The sequence below is a fragment of the Triticum urartu genome, chromosome 4 (assembly GCF_003073215.2).
Source record: "Triticum urartu cultivar G1812 chromosome 4, Tu2.1, whole genome shotgun sequence".
NCBI lineage: Eukaryota > Viridiplantae > Streptophyta > Magnoliopsida > Poales > Poaceae > Triticum > Triticum urartu.
Genome location: NC_053025.1, coordinates 142,081,075 through 142,099,623, shown reverse-complemented (window position 1 = coordinate 142,099,623; position 18,549 = coordinate 142,081,075).

Here is an 18,549-nt window from a genome sequence, read left to right as displayed (position 1 = left end):
GGGCGAATAAAACGGCAAGGGTGAAGTGGGGGAGAGGAAAACGAGAGGCAAATGGCAAATAATGTAATGCAGGAGATAAGGATTGTGATGGGTACCTGGTATGTTGACTTTTGCATAGACGCTAGAAATGGCTCGTTGTTGGAAGTCAAATCTTGACTTGCGCGAACCACCCCGGCAACGGCGCCAGAAATTCTTCTTGCTACCTCTTGAGCACTGCGTTGGATTTCCCCGAAGTGGAAGGGATGATGCAGCAAAGTAGCCTAAGTATTTCCCTCAGTTTTTGAGAACCATGGTATCAATCCAGTAGGAGGTTGCGCGCGCGTCCCCTAGTACCTGCACAAAGCAAATAACTCCTCACAACCAACGCGATAAGGGGTTGTCAATCGCTTCACGGTCACTTACGAGAGTGAGATCTGATAGATATGATAAGATAATATTTTTGGTATTTTTGTGGTAAAGATGCAAAGTAAAATAAAAGCAAAGGAAATAACTAAGTATTGGAAGATTAATATGATGAAGATAGACTCGGGGGCCATAGGTTTCACTAGTGGCTTCTCTCAAGAGCATAAGTATTTTACGGTGGGTGAATGAATTACTATTGAGTAATTGACATAATTGAGCATAGTTATGAGAATATCTAGGTATGATCATGTATATAGGCATCACGTCCAAGACAAGTAGACCGACTCCTGCCTGCATCTACTACTATTACTCCACTCATCGACCGCTATCCAGCATGCATCTAGAGTATTAAGTTCATGAAAACAGAGTAACGCCTTAAGCAAGATGACATGATGTAGAGGGATAGATTCATGCAATATGATAAAAAACCATCTTGTTATCCTCGATGGCAACAATACAATACGTGCCTTGCTGCCCCTACTGTCACTGGGAAAGGACACCGCATGATTGAACCCAAAGCTAAGCACTTCTCCCATTGCAAGAAAGATCAATCTAGTAGGCCAACCCAAACTGATAATTCGAAGAGACTTGCAAAGATAACCAATCATACATAAAAGAATTCAGAGAAGATTCAAATATTGTTCATAGATAAACTTGATCATAAACCCACAATTCATCGGTCTCAACAAATACACCACAAAAAGAAGATTACATCGAATAGATCTCCACAAGAGAGGGGGAGATCATTGTATTGAGATCCAAAAAGAGAGAAGAAGCCATCTAGCTAATAACTATGGACCCGAAGGTCTGAGGTAAACTACTCACACTTCATCGGAGAGGCTATGTGGTTGATGTAGAAGCCCTCCATGATGGATGCCCCCTCCGGCGGAGCTCTGGAACAGGCCCCAAGATGGGATCTCGTGGATACAGGAAGTTACAGCGGTGGAATTAGGGTTTTGGCTCCGTATCTGATCGTTTGGGGGTATGTAGGTATATATAGGAGGAAGGAGTACGTCGGTGGAGCAACAGGGGGCCCACGAGGGTGGAGGGCGCGCTTGGGGGGGTAGGCGCGCCCCCTACCTCGTGGCCTCCTCCTTTGTTTCTTGACGTAGGGTCCAAGTCTCCTGGATCATGTTCGGCGAGAAAATCACGTTCCCGAAGGTTTCATTCCGTTTGGACTCCGTTTGATATTCCTTTTCTTCGAAACCCTAAAATAGGCAAAAAAAACAGCAATTCTGGGCTGGGCCTCCGGTTAATAGGTTAGTCCCAAAAAATAATATAAAAGTGGAAAATAAAGCCCAATAATGTCCAAAACAGTAGATAATATAGCATGGAGCAATCAAAAATTATATTTACGTTGGAGACGTATCAGATAGACAAGGTTGCTTCTTCGTGGACCCTTCGTGGGTGGAGCCCTCCATGGACTCGCGCAGCCGTTACCCTTCGTGGGTTGAAGTCTCCGTCAACGTGGATGTACGATAGCACCACCTATCGGAACCACGTCTCAAAAATTCCCCATGTCTCCAAATTGCGTTTGCACACTCCAATCCCATCTCTTTAAATTCTTGCATGTTGCATGATTTACTTTCCACTACTCACATACTCTTTGCATGCTTGCTTGATATGTATTGTGGTTGTTAAACTTGTGCCAAAACTCCACTTCAACCTAAGGAAATTAAAAACTGCAACTTTTAGCACTTAGTGTCTAATCACCCCCTCTAGACACCTCTTCTCGATCCTTTCATGCTGCCGGAGTTCGTCGTCTGGTCGGAGAACCTGGCCGACAACTGGCTTCAGCTCCCGCGCTTCTTCATCGACGAGTTGCCGGCCTCAGGTCCAGGCGGGCTTTGGCTACAGGCAGACAGCTGCTGCAGTAGGGATTCCTGGGTCGCGGTCGAGGTCTCCGCCGCGGGCAATGCAGGTCTGGCCCACGGTTGGCAGATTTTTGCTCGCGCGCGCGGCCTGGGCAGGCGGTGCACCCTTCACTTCAAGTACGACGGTGATGCGACCCTCTATGTGAGGGTGTTTGGGGAAGATGGTCGCCGCGCCGGGTGCTGCCCGAGGTGAACGACGACGAGGAGGTGCTCGGCCTTGGCGATGACCGCGAAGAGGATGAGGGCGAACCCGCCCTTGGTGCCGACCGCGTCTCGTCCGACTATGGCAGCTCTTCCCCCAGTGATAGCTCCAGCAGTGGTGGCTATGACCAGCCGCCACACCGCCATGCCCGCTTCGAAGATGGTGGCGGGTCGTCTCGTCGCCGCGCCTCCATGAAGCGCGAGGAGGGGTCCGGCTGAGCTCAGGAGGGTGCTGGGACTTGCCCTCGTGGACCGCTGTAGGCACCGCTTCTATTTTGTTCTTCTTTTCCTTCCTGCATCAGAAAGAAACCAGAATGGGCCCCAGAGGGGCGTGTATCGAACTGATCTCAATCGTTATGTTATGTTTGCCGTTCCTGTGCTGTGTTGCAACATCGTCATTTTATGTAGGGATAACTTAGCTCGGCTTGTTTTGAGTGGCCTCCTCCTCACGAGGCGCTTGCTTCCTAGTACCTGTCGAGGCCTCCTTGACCTGATATGCGCTTAGGAACTGCAAAAAAATCATGAAGAGGTTTATCGCTCACCCGGGGCTTGGTCATAGGTGCCGCTGGCCTTGACTCGGCGCTTCGCGTCGCGATACCTGTGGGGCACGGATTACGAGAGGTGCGCCAGCCTATGGGCTCGAATGAGGGTGCCTCGCGAAAAGATAGAAGGAGGAAGCTCACGAAGGTACCTGTTTAGCCCCCTCGTGAGTGACGTGAGGGAGAGTACAGGTCGACCAAAGAGGCGAAGGCAGAAACAGAGGCAGAAAGCGATAAAACGGGGCCAGCAATAAACACCAAAAAGCAAATTTCAATTAAAAGAGGGGTGAGCCAACTTCGAAAAGCAAATGAAAAGCTGCGTTCGGCACCTAGTGTAGTCTTCGACGTCTTCTCACTAGCGCGGAGCTAAGTGCTGCCACTCAGTGTGGGAGGGAGCCCTCGAGACCCAAGGGCGGCTCTCCTGAGGTTCCAAAGTGTGTACATCCCCACACATTATTATGTGAGAGTGTCACGGGCAGTGATTCTTCACAAGCATGTGGCCTTTCTTCATAGGCACTGGGCCTTCTTCACAGGCACTGGGCCTTCTTCACAGGCACTGGGGCCTTTCTTCACAGGCACCGGGCCTTCTTCACAGGCACCGGGCCTTCTCCACAGGCATTGGGCCTTCTCCACAGGCACCGGGCCTTCTTCACAGGCACTGGGCCTTTCTTCATGGCTAGAACTTCCGGAGGTGTTGGATGTTCCAGGCGTTTTGGGTGGGTACCCCGTCCTGCATCTCCAGGCACGTGGCGCCAGGCCTGGAGACGTGGACGACCTTGAACGGGCCCTCCCACACGGGTGAGAGATTATGCAGCCCCTCCCTGGAGAGCACCCGCCTCAGGACAAGGTCACCCACCTCAAGAGTCCTGGAGCGGACGCTGCAACAGTGGTACCCCTGCAGCGCCTGCTGGTATCTTGCCGCCTGTAGTGCAGCTTCGCGGCGACGTTCCTCCCCCAGCACGAGGTCCATCCCCCGCGTGGCGTCCTGCTGCGTCTCATCAAACGCCAGGATCCCGTGCGGAGCGATGCTCGACCTTGTGAGGGAGGACTGCTTCTGCTCCATAAACAAGGAAGAACGGGGTTTCGCTCGTTGGCTTGGTGGCGGTGGTGCGGATCGACCATAGTACAGACTGGAGCTCGTCGTGCCAGCCCCTGCCGCAGGTTTCAAGCTTCTTCTTGAAGGTCCTGGTCTTGAGGCCCCTCAGGACCTCCGCGTTGGCGCGTTCGGCCTGGCCATTGCTCCTGGGGTGTGCTACTGAGGTGTAGCAGATCTGCGTTCCAAGGTTAGCACAATATGACTTGAAGACAGTACTAGTGAACTGCGAGTCGTTGTCGGTGATGATGCGGTTGGGGACCCTGAAACGGCTCACGAGGCCCTTGATGAGCTGGGATGGTGCAGACGACTTCAACCTCCGACCACTTAGTGAACTTGTCGATGGCGACGTAGAGGTATCGATAGCCCCCAGGCGCCCGAGGGAACGGGCCCAGAATATCCAGCCCCCAGACCACGAAGAACCATGAGAGTGGGATGGTCTGGAGGCCCTAAGCTGGCTGATGTACCTGCTTGGCATGGAATTGGCAGGCCTCGCAGGACTTCACCAGCTCTGCCGCGTCGTTGAGCGTCGTAGGCTAGTAGAATCCACTTCAGAATGCCTTGCCAGCGAGGGTTCACGATGACGAGTGGTGCCCGCAGTCCCCGCCGTGTATGTCAGCTATCAGCTCTTTCCCCTGTTCCCTAGAGATACAATGCAGTGAAACGTCATTTGGTCGCTTCCTGTATAACTCACCGTCCTGGATGCAGTATGTTGTGGCCTGACGGGCGACGCGCTCCGCGTCCTCCTACTTCTCCGGCAACGCCCCTTGCATCAGGTATTCCTTGAATTCCTTGATCCAACATCCCTTCTGGGGCTCGAGCGCCAGGAGTAGGCACTCTCCTGAGGTCGGGCCACGGGCTGGGGCTCCTGTGGCAGGCGGCTGTGGGAGTGCCTCCCGAGGCTGAGCTGTTCTTGAAAGTGGTGGCGTTGCTGATGGCTTGAAGAGTCGCTCCTCGAAGACGCCAGGCTCTTGGGGCTGTCGCTTGGATGCTCTTCTGGTGATGTCGTCAACTTCCTTGTTGGTGCCACAAGGCACGTGCTGCAACTCCAGGCCCAGAAATTGCTTCTCCATCTCGCGCACCTCCGCGAGGTATGCTTCCATGTGCTCGTCCTTCGTCTCGTATACCTTGTTGGAGAAGTTGATGGGGAGTTGTGAGTCGCCCCTGATAGTGAGATGCTTCACCCCCATCGCCGCCGCAGCCTTCAGGCCGGCTATGAGGCCTTCGTATTCTGCAATGTTGTTGGAGACCTTCTCGCCCTGCTGGAAGCAGAGCTGCACGGCGTAGTAGAGCTTGTCCTGAGTGGGCGAGATGAGTATTGCTCCGGCCCCCGCACCCTAGCGCGCGAAGGCACCATCGAAATACATGACCCAGCCGTCAGGTGCCTCGCTTCCCGGCGAGAGGGACCGGTCTTCGCCTTCTTCAAGTGCTGGGGCGTCTATCCATTCTGCCACGAAATCAGCGAGCGCGGCTCCCTTGATGACCCTAGTAGTACTGAACTCCAACTCGAATGCTTGCAGCTCGATGTTCCATTCAGTGACTCTTCCGGCAGAGTTGGGGCTCCTGAGCACTCTCTCCAATGGGTAAGCTAAGACGACCTTGATGGGGTGGCCCTGGAAGTAGTGCCGCAAGTTTCGCGAGGCCACTAGGAGCGCGAGTAGGAGCTTCTGAGGCATGGGGTATTGCGCCCCGCAACACCGTGCTGACGAAGTATACCGGGTGCTTGACGAGGGTAGGCGTGTTGATAAGGTTTGCGTCTTTCGGAAGCTAGGGTGCCTCCTTAGGAGGTAGAGCCCCCGATGCTTGATTGCTTGCCGAAGTCTTCGCGAGTTTGGGGGCGTCGTCCTGCCGAGCCTGATCCTCTGCCGCTGCTACTGCGGCCCTTGTGGCGCCCTTGTGGTCTTGCACCGTCTCTGCTGGAGGCGTGGCACGGCGCGATGCGCCCTTGGCTTGGTGTTCTTCACAAACCGCCACCAGAGTCGCGCTGGCTGAGTACGGGGTGGCGGCAAGATAGAGCACTAGGGGCTCGCGAGGTCGTGGCGCCACCATCACTGGAGGGCTGGTCAGGTATCTCTTGAGGTCTTGAAAAGCTTGGTCGGCCTCTAGGGTCCACTCGAACGGGCCCTTCTTTTTCATTAGCTTGAAGAAGGGTAGGGCACGCTCCCCCAGCTTAGAGATAAAGCGCCCCAACGCAGTCATCCGACCAGCCAACTTCTGCATTTCCTTGAGGGTCTGCGGTGGACTCATGTCTTCAATGTCCTTAACCTTCTCTGAGTTGGCCTCGATCCCCCTGTGGGACACTAGGAAACCCAACAGCCTGCCGGAAGGGACGCCAAACACGCATTTCTCCGGGTTGAGCCACAAGTCCACCTGGTGAAGGATTTAGAAGGTCTCCTCCAGGTCTTGGATCAAGGTCCCCACCTCCCGAGACTTCACCATGATGTCGTCGACGTAGGCTTTAGTGTTTCTCCCGAGCTTCCGCCCTAAGGCGATGTGCATGAGCCGCTGGAAGGTTGCGCCCGTGTTGCATAGCCCGAACAACATGCAAGTGTAGCAGTACGCCCCACACGGGGTCAGGAAGGCTGTCTTCTCCACATCTTCTACCGCCATCTTAATCTGGTGATATCCTGAGAACGCATCCAAGAAGCATAGAAAGTCGCACTCGGCGGTGGAGTCGACGATCTGGTCGATGCGTGGAAGCAGGAACGGATCTTGGGGGCAAGCCTTGTTGAGGTTGGTGAAGTCGATGCACATCTGCTCCTTCCCGCCTTCCTTGGGGACGACGACGGGGTTCGCCAGCCATTCAAGGTACCGAACCTTGCGAATGACACCCGCAACCTCCAACTTGCGGGTTTCTTGGACGATGAAAGCTTGCTTCTCCGTGGACTGCCGCCTTGCCTTCTGCTTCACGGGGCGTACGTTGGGGCACACCTTCACGTGGTGCTCTATTACCTCTCATGGGACCCCTACCAGCTGATCGGGCTCCCAGGCGAAAACTCCCTTGTTTGCATGCAAAAACTTCACTAGCGCCTCCTCCTGAGCAGGCTCGAGGTTGTCGCTTATGGTAAAGGTTGCCCCTGAGGACCCGTCCTCCTCGACCAACACTTGCTTGGTTTCTGCCTTGTCCTGAGTGAAGAACTGCTTCTTCTTGGTGGGTGCGGCTCCCTTGGCCTTGGAGGTATCCGCGTCGGCGGGTCGTGCTGTTGCGGCGGCCTTGATGGCAAGCTTGAGCGCAGCCTGGGCCTCCTTGGTGTCCCCCTTGATGGTGAGGACACCCTGGCTCCCCGGCATCTTCAGGAGGTTGTAAGCAGGATGGGTTGCTGCCATGAACTGGGCCAGAGCAGGGTACCCGAGGATGGCGTTGTACGGGAGGCCAATGCGGGCGATGTCGAAGTCGATGAGCTCGGTGCGGTAGTTGTCGCGTGTGCCGAAGGTCACGGGGAGGCGGATCTTCCCCAGGGAGCGGGCGGGGCCTCCGCCAACCCCCGAAAAGGGCTTGCTGGGGCGGAGCCGCTCGAACGGTACGTGGAGGAGGCTGAAGGCCTTGACGGAGAGCACATTGAGGCCGGCGCCATCGTCGACAAGTGTCTTGGTGATGGTTACGTGGCAGATGGTGGGTGCGCACAGCATCAGGAGCGCACCCGAGCCGACGGTGGAGGCGGGATGATCCTCTGAGTCGAAGGTGAGGTTGGCCTCAGGCGCGGCCCAGCCGGGCGGAGCCCCCGGGCGCTTGGAAGCGGTGCCGATCTAGCAAAAGTACGGCTTGACATGCCGATCTGAGGGTGGTGCTTGTGAACCGTCGAGAAGGGCTGCAATGATGGGGGCCGCCGGTTCCCCTAAGCGAGTGATGAAGAGGTTGCGCAGCTCCTCCCAGGTGGCGACAGAAGACTCCGGCAAATGGAGGAGCCAGGCGCGTGGCGCGCCTACAAGGGCCATTGGGAACCAGTTGGCCATGACCTTGTCGTCGCCCCCGGCTTCCAGGACGGCCTCCTCGTACGCTAGCAGGAAAGCCGACGGGTCCGCCGCACCGTCGTAGCGCGGCGGCATCTCCGGCTTGAACTTGGGAGGCCACTGCACCTGCCGCAAGGAGGGGGCAAGGGCTCGGAGCCCCCGAGCGCTACCGTGGGCACCGGTAGATCCAACTGGAGGGGTGCCCGCCATGGGGAGCGGGCGTGGAGATGGTGGAGCGCGAGTCGACGGAAGGAAGACTCCGTCGCACCCCTACCTGGCGCGCCAAATGTCGGATCACGGGTTCCGGCATAACCCTTAAGGTTCAAACACCGGGTGCGCGCGAAGACTCCCCCCTGCCGATCCACATCCTAACTTTGCTAAGATCTTACGAACTAACTCGACGAACTCGCAACACAAAGGACACAAGATTTATACTGGTTCGGGCCATCGTTGTGGTGTAATACCCTACTCCAATGTGGTGGTGGTGGATTGCTTCTTGGGCTGAGGATGAACAGTACAAAGGGGAAGAACAACCTCCTGAGGTTGAGGTGTTCTTGTGCTTGGTGAACTTGTGTGTGTCTCCAATCTAAGACCCCGTCTCCCCCCAGCTATGGTGGTGGCTAGTCCTATTAATAGTGGCCTTGGTCCTCTCCCCAAATATTGAGCGGGAAGGGAGCCAACAATGACCAATTCAAAGGGGGACAGATAGTGCAAGCTATCCTGACAAAAGCTGTCTTCGTTTGCCAAAAGCTCTGGTGGTGACGCCATCTTGGGCTCCACGGTGACCTCCGTCTTGCTGTCCTTCTGGTCTTGGTCTCGTTGCACCAATATGGAAACCTTTGCTTGATGCCTCGGTACTCTGCGCCTGCGCTTGCCCCCTTGGCACCAAAGATGAAACAAGGACGCTGCGTGCGCTGGCGCCCGCCTGGTCTCGATCGTCATGGCTCACGTCACGAGAACCTTGCGAGGTTTGCCTGGCCTTGAACTCTCCGCCCCTCATGAGCCATCCTGGCGAGGCCGCTCCTAAGGAGGTCTTGCTACGTCCGCCTCGCGAGGCTTGGTCCCTCGCGAGGGTCTTGAATGCCTTGTTGATGAAGATGGGCCATACAGGCCTGCTAGCAAAGCCACGCCGTGGGCCGCAGGCAGGCAAGTCTGGGGACCCCCGTTCCCAGAACACCGACATTGCAGGGTTGTTTGAGAGAGACCATCTTCATCCTACGCCTCCCATAGATTGATAAACCTTAGGTCATCCACTTGAGGGAAATTTGTACTGTCCTACAAACCTCTGCACTTGGAGGCCCAACAACGTCTACAAGAAGAAGGTTGTGTAGTAGACATCAAGCTCTTTTCTGGTGCCATTGCCGGGGAGGTTAGTGCTTGAAGGTATATCTTTAGATCTTGCAATCGAATCTTTTAGTTTCTTGTTTTATCACTAGTTTACTCTATGAAAGAAAACTACAAAAAATGGAAGTAAGATTGCCTCATATGCTTCATCTTTTTAATGTCTTTCGTGAAAATAAGGATTCCGATAATTTTGCCAAAGTGTTAGAAGAAGAATGCATTAAAATGTTTGGCACTAAATATTTGAATGATGAGCATGATTGCAATGTTGTTAGTATGAACTCTTTGAATATCCATAGTACTAATGATGATTGCACTAGTCATGATGAAAATGTCTCTTATAAGCATGTCAATTTTTGTGGAGTGCATAGGGTTTGCAAGTACACACCAAATAGGGGAGATAGATTTTGCAAGAAGCATAAGTATTTAGAAACTAAATGGTTGCAAGAAAGGCTAGATGTTTGTGCTAAAAATTTAAATTTTCGTAGCCATCCTTATGAACTTTGCAATGAACGTGGTCATTTAAATATCCAATGCAAATTGTTTCATGATCGTATCATGTCCAAAAATTGTGATGACTTGATTTCCCTTGTGCATCATAATGAACTTAGTTTGCTTGTGGGTTATTAAGAAATGAAACCTATAACTAAGGATATGCCAGAATTTGTCCTTGATAAAGTTCTTGATTTTGATCTAGAGGATATTTATATGTATTGTGTGGTGAACTGCATTGAAAATCCTTATATTGCCAATTACATAAAGACAAGAAAACAAATGGAAGATGAAGAGAATACTAATGAAAGGGAAGAGACTTCCCAATATCCTCCTATTCTTTCTTATGATGAATCAGGTAACGAGGAGGAGCCTTCTATTCAACCAATATCATTAATAAGGAGCTCCAAAAAGAGGATTAAACCCATACTTAATGTGAAGAAGAAAAAGAAAAGACGGAGAAGCAAAGGTAAAAAGGTATCCCTCCCAAATGATGTTGCTCCTATTACTCATTATGATGATGATAATTGCTATACTATTGGTGCTATCCATACTATTAATGATGAGAGTGATTATGCTTATGATATGCAAAGGCCCAAGCTTGGGGATGCTATGTTTGATGAGAATGACATGTTTGAGAATTTATTTGCTGCAATTAATGTTTGTCCCAAGCTTGGGGATGCTATGTTTAATTAATATGATATTTTTAGTCTCCCCAGTTTTGATGAGCAAATTTATTATGATGATAGCATGACTCCTATTTATGATGGTTATATTGAGGAAAATGGGTTTGGAAGAGTGTCGACTTTAGGAAGTAATGATCCCACTATTTTGGAGGGTGTTGAATCTTATTTTGACAATTATGAAAGTGGATTTGGAGAGGTCATGACTTTATTTAGTAATGATTCCACTATCCTGGAAGAGGTTTTAATTGATTATGACGAGAACAAAGTTGCTACTTATGATGATTATTGTGATGATACTTATGTTATAAAAAGTAGTGATGATTATATTTACAAAACTTGTAATAATTATGATTACCCCTTTTCTGAACATTGCTCTTTTAATGTGGAAAATTTATAGTATCCGAGTTTCTTATGATATTCCCACTATTCCGAATGAGAAGAATTTTGCTTATGTGGAGAGTAGTAAATTTTCTATGCTTGTAGATCATGAAAAGAATGCTTTATGTGTAGTTATATTGTTGAATTCATTCATGATGCTACTGAAAATTATTATGAGGAAGGAATATATGCTTGTAGGAGTTGCAATAATATCAAGTTTCCTCTCTATGTGTTGAAAATCCTGAAGTTATCCTTGTTTTACCTTCCTATGCAAGTTGATTCTTGTTTACACAAGTTGTTTGCTTAAATGTGCTAGTTATATTCTTCATGATTCTCTCTTTATGTTTCAATTCTTATCTTTTATGTGAGCATCATTGAAATCATCATGCCTAGCTAGGGGCGTTAAACGATAGCGCTTGTTGGGAGGCAACCCAATTTTATTTTTGTTTCTTGCTTTTTGTTCCTGTTTAGTAATAAATAAATCATCTATCCCCTGTTATGATTGTGTTTTAATCTTTTAATTAGTGTTTGTGCCAATTAAAGCCTTTAGGATCTTCTTGGGTGATTGTTATTTGACATTGCTGTAAAAAACAGAAAGTATGCGCTCACGAGAATAATTTTCATTTTTTACCAGAGAGCAATAAAATACCAATTCCACTTGAAGTAGATTAATAAACAAATTTCCTAGGACTTCCTAATTTCTCAGGATTTTTGGAGTTACATATGTATTCAAAATCTCCAGATTACTACAGACTGTTCTGTTTTTGACAGATTCTGTTTTCATTGTCTTGTTTGCTTATTTTGATGAATCTATGAGTAGTATCGGAGGGTATGAAACATAGAGAAGTTGTAATACAGTAGATATTACACCAATATAAATAAAGAATGAGTTCACAACAGTACCAAAAGTGGTGATTTTATTTTCTTATACTAATGGAGCTTACGAGTTTTCTATTGAGTTTTGTGTTGTGAAGTTTTCAAGGTTTGGGTAAAGATTCGATGGACTATGGAATAAGGAGTGGAAAGAGCCTAAGCTTGGGGATGCCCAAGGCCCCAAGTTAATATTCAAGGACAACCAAGAGCCTAAGCTTGGGGATGCCCCGGAAGGCATCCCCTCTTTCGTCTTCGTTTATCGGTAACTTTACTTGAGGCTATATTTTTATTCACCACATGATATGTGTTTTGCTTGGAGCGTCTTGTATGATTTGAGTCTTTGATTTTTAGTTTACCACAATCATCCTTGCTTTACACACCTTTTGGGAGATACACACATGAATCATAATTTATTAGAATACTCTATGTGCTTCACTTATATCTTTTGAGCTTGATAATTTTCCTCTAGTGCTTCACTTATATTTTTTAGAGCACGGTGGTGGTTTTATTTTTATAAATTATTGATCTCTCATGCTTCACTTATATTATTTTGAGAGTCTTTTAGAATAGCATGGTAATTTGCTTTGTCTATAAAACTAGTCCTAATATGATAGGCATTCAAGATGGGTATGATAAAAACTTTCATATAGAGTGCATTGAATACTATGATTCTTGATAGATGTTTTGAGATATAAAGGTGGTAATGTTAGAGTCATGCTAGTTGGGCAATTGTGAAATTGAGAAATACTTGTGTTAAAGTTGGCAAGTCCCGTAGCATGCACGTATGGTAAACGCTGTGTGACAAATATGAAGCATGGGGTGTTCTTTGAGTGCTTTCCTTATGAGTGGCGGTCGGGGACGAGCGATGGTCTTTTCCTACCAATCTATCCCTTTAGGGGCATGCGTAGTAGTACTTTGCTTCAAGGGCTAATAAAATTTTGCAATAAGTATATGAGTTCTTTATGACTAATGTGAGTCCGTGGATCATACACACTCTCACCTTTCCGCAATTTGCTAGCCTCTACGGTACCGTGCATTGCCCTTTCTCACATCGAGACGTGTTGCAAACTTCATAGGTGCATCCAAACCCCGTGATACGATACGCTCTATCACACATAAGCCTCCTTATATCTTCCTCAAAACAGCTACCATACCTACCTATTATGGCATTTCCATAGCCATTCCGAGATATATTGCCATGCAACTTTCCACCGTTCTGTTTATTATGACACGCTCCATCATTGTCATATTGCTTTGCATGATCATGTAGTTGACATAGTATTTGTGGAAAAGCCACTTTCATAATTCTTTCATACATGTCGCTCTTGATTGATCGCATATCCCAGTACACCACCGGAGGCATTCACATAGAGTCATATTTTTGTTCTAGTATCGAGTTGTAACATCGAGTTATGAGTAAATAAAAGTGTGATGTTCATCATTACTAGAGCATTGTCCCATGTGAGGAAAGTGAAATAAAAAAACAGGCCAAAGAAGCCCAAATAAAAAAAAGGAGGCCAAAGAAGCCCAAACAAGAGAAAAAGAGAGAAGGGACAATGTTACTATCCTTTTTCCACACTTGTGCTTCAAAATAGTACCATGGTCTTCATGATAGCGAGTTTCTTATTTTGTCACTTGCATATACTAGTGGGATTTTTTCATTATAGAACTTGGCTTGTATAATCCAATGATGGGCTTTCTCAAAATGCCCTAGGTCTTCGTGAGCAATCAAGTTGGGTGCACACCCACTTAGTTTCTTTTGATGAGCTTTCATACACTTATAGCTCTAGTGCATCCGTTGCATGGCAATCCCTACTCCTCGCATTGACATCAATTGATGGGCATCTCCATAGCCCGTTGATTAGCCACGTCAACGTGAGACATTATCTTTTTTGTCTTCTCATATAAGCCCCATCATCATATGCTATTCCACCTATAGTGCTATATCCATGGCTTGCGCTCATGTATTGCATAAGGGTTGAAAAGGCTGAAGCGCGTTAAAAAGTATGAACCAATTGCTCAGCTTGTCATCGGGGTTATGCATGATGGGAGCATTTTGTGTGACAAAAATGAAGCATGGCCAAACTATATGATTTTGTAGGGATAAGCTTTCTTTGGCTATGTTATTTTGATAAGACATAATTGCTTGGTTAGCATGCTTGAAGTATTACTATTTTTTATGTCAATATTAAACTTTTATCTTTAATCCTTTTGATCTGCACATTCATGCCAGAATAAAGAAAATTACATTGAAAATTATGTTAGGTAGCATTCCACATCAAAAATTCTGTTTTTATCATTTACCTACTCGAGGACGAGTAGGAATTAAGCTTGGGGATGCTTGATACATCTCCAACGTATCTATAATTTTTGATTGTTCCATGCTCTTATATTATCCATCTAGGATGTTTTATATGCATTTATATGCTATTTTATATGATTTTTGGGACTAACCTATTAACCTAGAGCCCAGTGCCAGTTTCTGTTTTTTTCCTTGTTTTTGAGTTTTACAGAAAAGGAATACCAAACGGAGTTCAATGGACGTGCCAACTTTCGACGATTTTTTATGGACCAAAAGAAGACCCCGGAGTAAAAGAGTTGGGACAAAAGAGTCCCGGGCCGTCCACGAGGGTGGGGGCGCGCCCATCCCCCCGGGCGCGCCGCCCTATCCCGTGGACGACTCGGGCACCTCCCTGACTTATTCCCGACGCCAAAAATTCCCATAAATACTAAAACCTCCAGAAAATAACCTAGATCGGGAGTTCCACCGCCGCAAGCCTCTGTAGCCACTGAAAACCAATCTAGACCTGTTCCAGCACCCCGCCGGTGGGGGGAATCCCTCTCCGGTGGCCATCTTCATCATCCCGACGCTCTCCATGACAAGGAGGGAGTAGTTCACCCTCGGGGTTGAGGGTATGTACCAGTAGTTATGTGTTTGATCTCTCTCTCTCTCTCTCTCTATCGTGTTCTTGATTTAGAACGATCTTGATGTATCGTGAGATTTGCTATTATAGTTGGATCTTATGATGTTTCTCCCCCTCAACTCTCTTGTAATGGATTGAGTTTTCCCTTTGAGGTTATCTTATCGGATTGAGTATTTAAGGATTTGAGAACACTTGATGTATGTCTTGCATGTGCTTATCTGTGGTGACAATGGGATATTCACGTTGTCGGCGCTCTGGGAATGGGGGTCCCTAGACTTGCCTACCTGCGGCCTGCGGCGTGGCTCAAAGGGGGCCCAGCACGGCCCATCTTCACCAACACAAACCCAAGACCCTCGCGAGGGGCCAAGCCTCACGAGGCGGACGACGCGAAGCTTCCTCAGGCACGGCCTCGTCAGGCTGGCTCACGAGGAGGCGGAGAGATCAAGGCGGGGTACCTCACGAGGTGCCCATGACGCAAGCCATGACAACTCAGGGCGCCAGGCGGGTGCCAGCCCGCGCAGCGTCCTCCTTTCCTCTTTGGTGCAAAGGAGGCAAGCGCAGCCGCGGAGTACCGAGGCATCAGGCAAAGGTTGCCATTTCGGTGCAACGAGACCAAGACCAGGAGGACTACGAGACGGAGGTCACCGTGGAGCCCAAGACGGCGTCATCACCAGAGCTTTGCGCAGGCGAAGACTACTTTTGTTAGGATAGCTGATACTTGCTGTCCCCCTTCAAATTAACCCGCCATTGTTGGCTCCCTTCCCGCTCAATATTTGGGAAGAGGACCAGGGCCTCTATAAATAGGACCAGCCACCCACACAGCAAGTCAGTCGGTCGGTCGGTCAGTCAGAGCAGAGAGAGAGAGAGAGAGAGAGAGAGAGAGAAAGGTGGCTGAACTCCTCCCAGCAGTTCATCGCCTCAGCCAAGAATAGACCCTCGCGAGGCTGTTCTTCCTTGTATTGTTCATCATCGTCAGCCCAAGAGGCAATCCACACACCACACACTGGAGTAGGGTATTACACCACAACGGTGGCCCGAACCAGTATAAATCCTGTGTCTCTTGTGTTGTTCTTTCCTTAGTTCAGATCCTAGCATGGCGGAGGGGTGCAGGTAGGTAGGAGGCGAAATATCCGCGCGCACCCCAGCGTTCGAACCTCAAGGGTCTGCCGGAACCCGAAATCCGACATTTGGCGCGCCAGGTAGGGGGTGCGCCGGAATTCGTCTTCCACCGCCCCGTTCTCCTCCGACTGTCACGCCCATGTCTGACGCTCGTCGGGCCCGCGCCGAGCGCCGGGCCGCACTCGCTTCCCGCGTCGCCCAGACGGCCCCTGTCGGCGGGCATCCACGCCGTTCCCCGTCACCTGCCGTCAACGCCGCCACCGGCCCGGCGGGGGATGAGCGGCAAGCATCGTCCCAGCATCCGTCCGTGCGGCAAGACGGCCGCACCGCAACTCCCTCGCTCGCCCCAACTGGATCTTCGCCCCGCACGCTCCACACGCCCATGGAGGCTCGGGCTGCACTCATCGCGGCAAACGAGCTCCTGCGCTACCGTCCCGTCGACGACGTCTACGAAGAATGGCTCGACCGCGCCGCCGAGCTCGTCTGCGCTGCAGGGGGCTCTTCCGCGCCGTCCGTTCCGCTGCACCGCACCCCGCCCCGCGCGGGCGAAGAGGCTCCAGCGGCGCCCCGGCCTCCTCCTCCTCAAGAAGACGCCATGGCTCCAAGGCGCATGGCCCCTAGGCGGAACCCGCTCCGTCAGGTGCCAGCGTAGCAAGAACAGAGCTGCCAAGAAGTCCCTCGCCCGCCAGAAGCTGCCCGGGCGCTCCCTGCTCCAGCACGTCGCGACCATCCCCCTGCTCTAGCGCGTGGGGACATGCAAGACCAGGCTCTCCATCACCCAAGGCCTCCCATGGCCACAGCAGGCTTGCCGCGCCTACACCACCGAACTACGCAGCGTCGCGTGGCCCGGCAAGTTCAAACCAGACCTGCCTCCTCGCTACGACGGCACGGCCGACCCTGCGGAGTTCCTCCAGCTCTATGAGATGGGCATCGAAGCTGCCAATGAAGACGAGAAGGTCATGGCGAACTGGTTTCCCATGGCGCTCAAGGACGGGGCCCGCACCTGGCTCCTGAACCTGGCTCCAGGCACAATCTCCTCCTGGGAAGAGATGCACACCCGCTTCATCGCCAACTTCCAAGGTACTCGCGACCGGCCACCCGCCGTGAGCGACATGCGCCGCATCAAGCAACAACCCGGGGAAACCCTGCAGAAGTACATCCTGCGCTTCAACAACGCACGCCTCAAGATCCCCAAGGTGACTGAGGAGGCCATCATCTCAGCTTTCTCCGACGGCGTGCGCGACGTCAAGATGAAGGAGGAGCTGGCGATGCATGAAGACCTGTGCACTTCCTTGGAGCTGTTCAACTTGGCAAACAACTGCGCCAGGGCTGAGGAGGGGCGTCTCTCCCTCCTCGAGCTGCCTGCCGCAGACCCAGAAGAGAAGAAGCTCAAGGCCAAGGATGTGAAGCGCAAGGGGGCTGCAGTGCTCGCGGCAGAACCAGACACCAAGCGGGGCAGAGATCAGCCCGAACCTCCCAAGGGTAGCCGGTACTGCGTGTACCACGACCTCCACACCCACAACACCAACGAATGCCAAGAACTCCGAGCCGTGCGTGAAGGAAGGATCGGCCGTCGCCCCGACCACGGTGACCGGGGCTACGGTCGAGGAGGAGGAAGAAACGCAGGACGCTGGGAAGACCGTGGGCCGCGCCAAGGGTGGCGCGACCAACCTCGCGAGGATCGCTGGCAAGACCCGCCTCGCGAGAGAGGATGGAGGGATCAGCCTCGCGAGGGAGACTGGAGGGATTAGCCTCGCGAGGATCGCCCGCTAGGCAACGCAGGCCTCCCACCGCTGCCGCCGCAACCAAGGAGAAACGAGGACCGCCATCAGGACGAGGAGGCTGGGGGCTTCCAGGAGCCGCGCGCGATCGCCTGCATCCTGGGCGGAGCTCAAGCCCCAGCCTCTCAGCGCATCTTCAAGCAGTTCGCCCGCAAAGTGAACGCAGTACTCCCCAGACTCGAAGCCACACGCCCTCTCAGGTGGTCGGCGTGCGCCATCACGTTCAGCTCAGCAGATCAGCTCAAGTGTGCGGCAACAGCCGGAGTCCTCCCGATGCTTTGGTCCCCAATCATCAGCAACGTGGTGGTCACCAAGACCCTCATCGATGGCGGGGCAGGGCTCAACGTCCTGTCCATGGAGACGTTCAACAACCTCCAAGTGCCCTACAGCCAGCTTCAGCCAACCAAGCCCTTCTCCGGTATCACTGACAGCTCCACGGTCCCGATTGGGCAGGTCCGCCTCCCTGTCACCTTCGGGGCACGCGACAACTACCGCACCGAGCTCATTGACTTCGACGTCGCTCACATTCGCCTGCCCTACAACGCCATCCTTGGGTACCCAGCGCTGGCCAAGTTCATGGCCGTAACTCACCACGGCTACAACGTCCTCAAGATGCCAGGAAGTGGCGGAGTCATCACGGTGCCCTGTGAAGAGAAGGACGCGGTGTGTTCCCTGGAACGAGCCTTTCAGGCCGCGTCACTGGAAGACCCGGGTCGTGGAAGTAGGAGGCCTCCCGAGACCACCCCCAAGAAGAAGAAGACATCGTCCGGCTTGACCACTCAGGAGGCAGGCCCCTCTGGGCCTGCGCCTGCCCAGGGGGAGCCTCCCTCCATCGCATAGGAAAGCGCGCCTGGCGCCCTCCTCAGGCAGGGCTCGAGGGCTCTCCCCTGGAGGG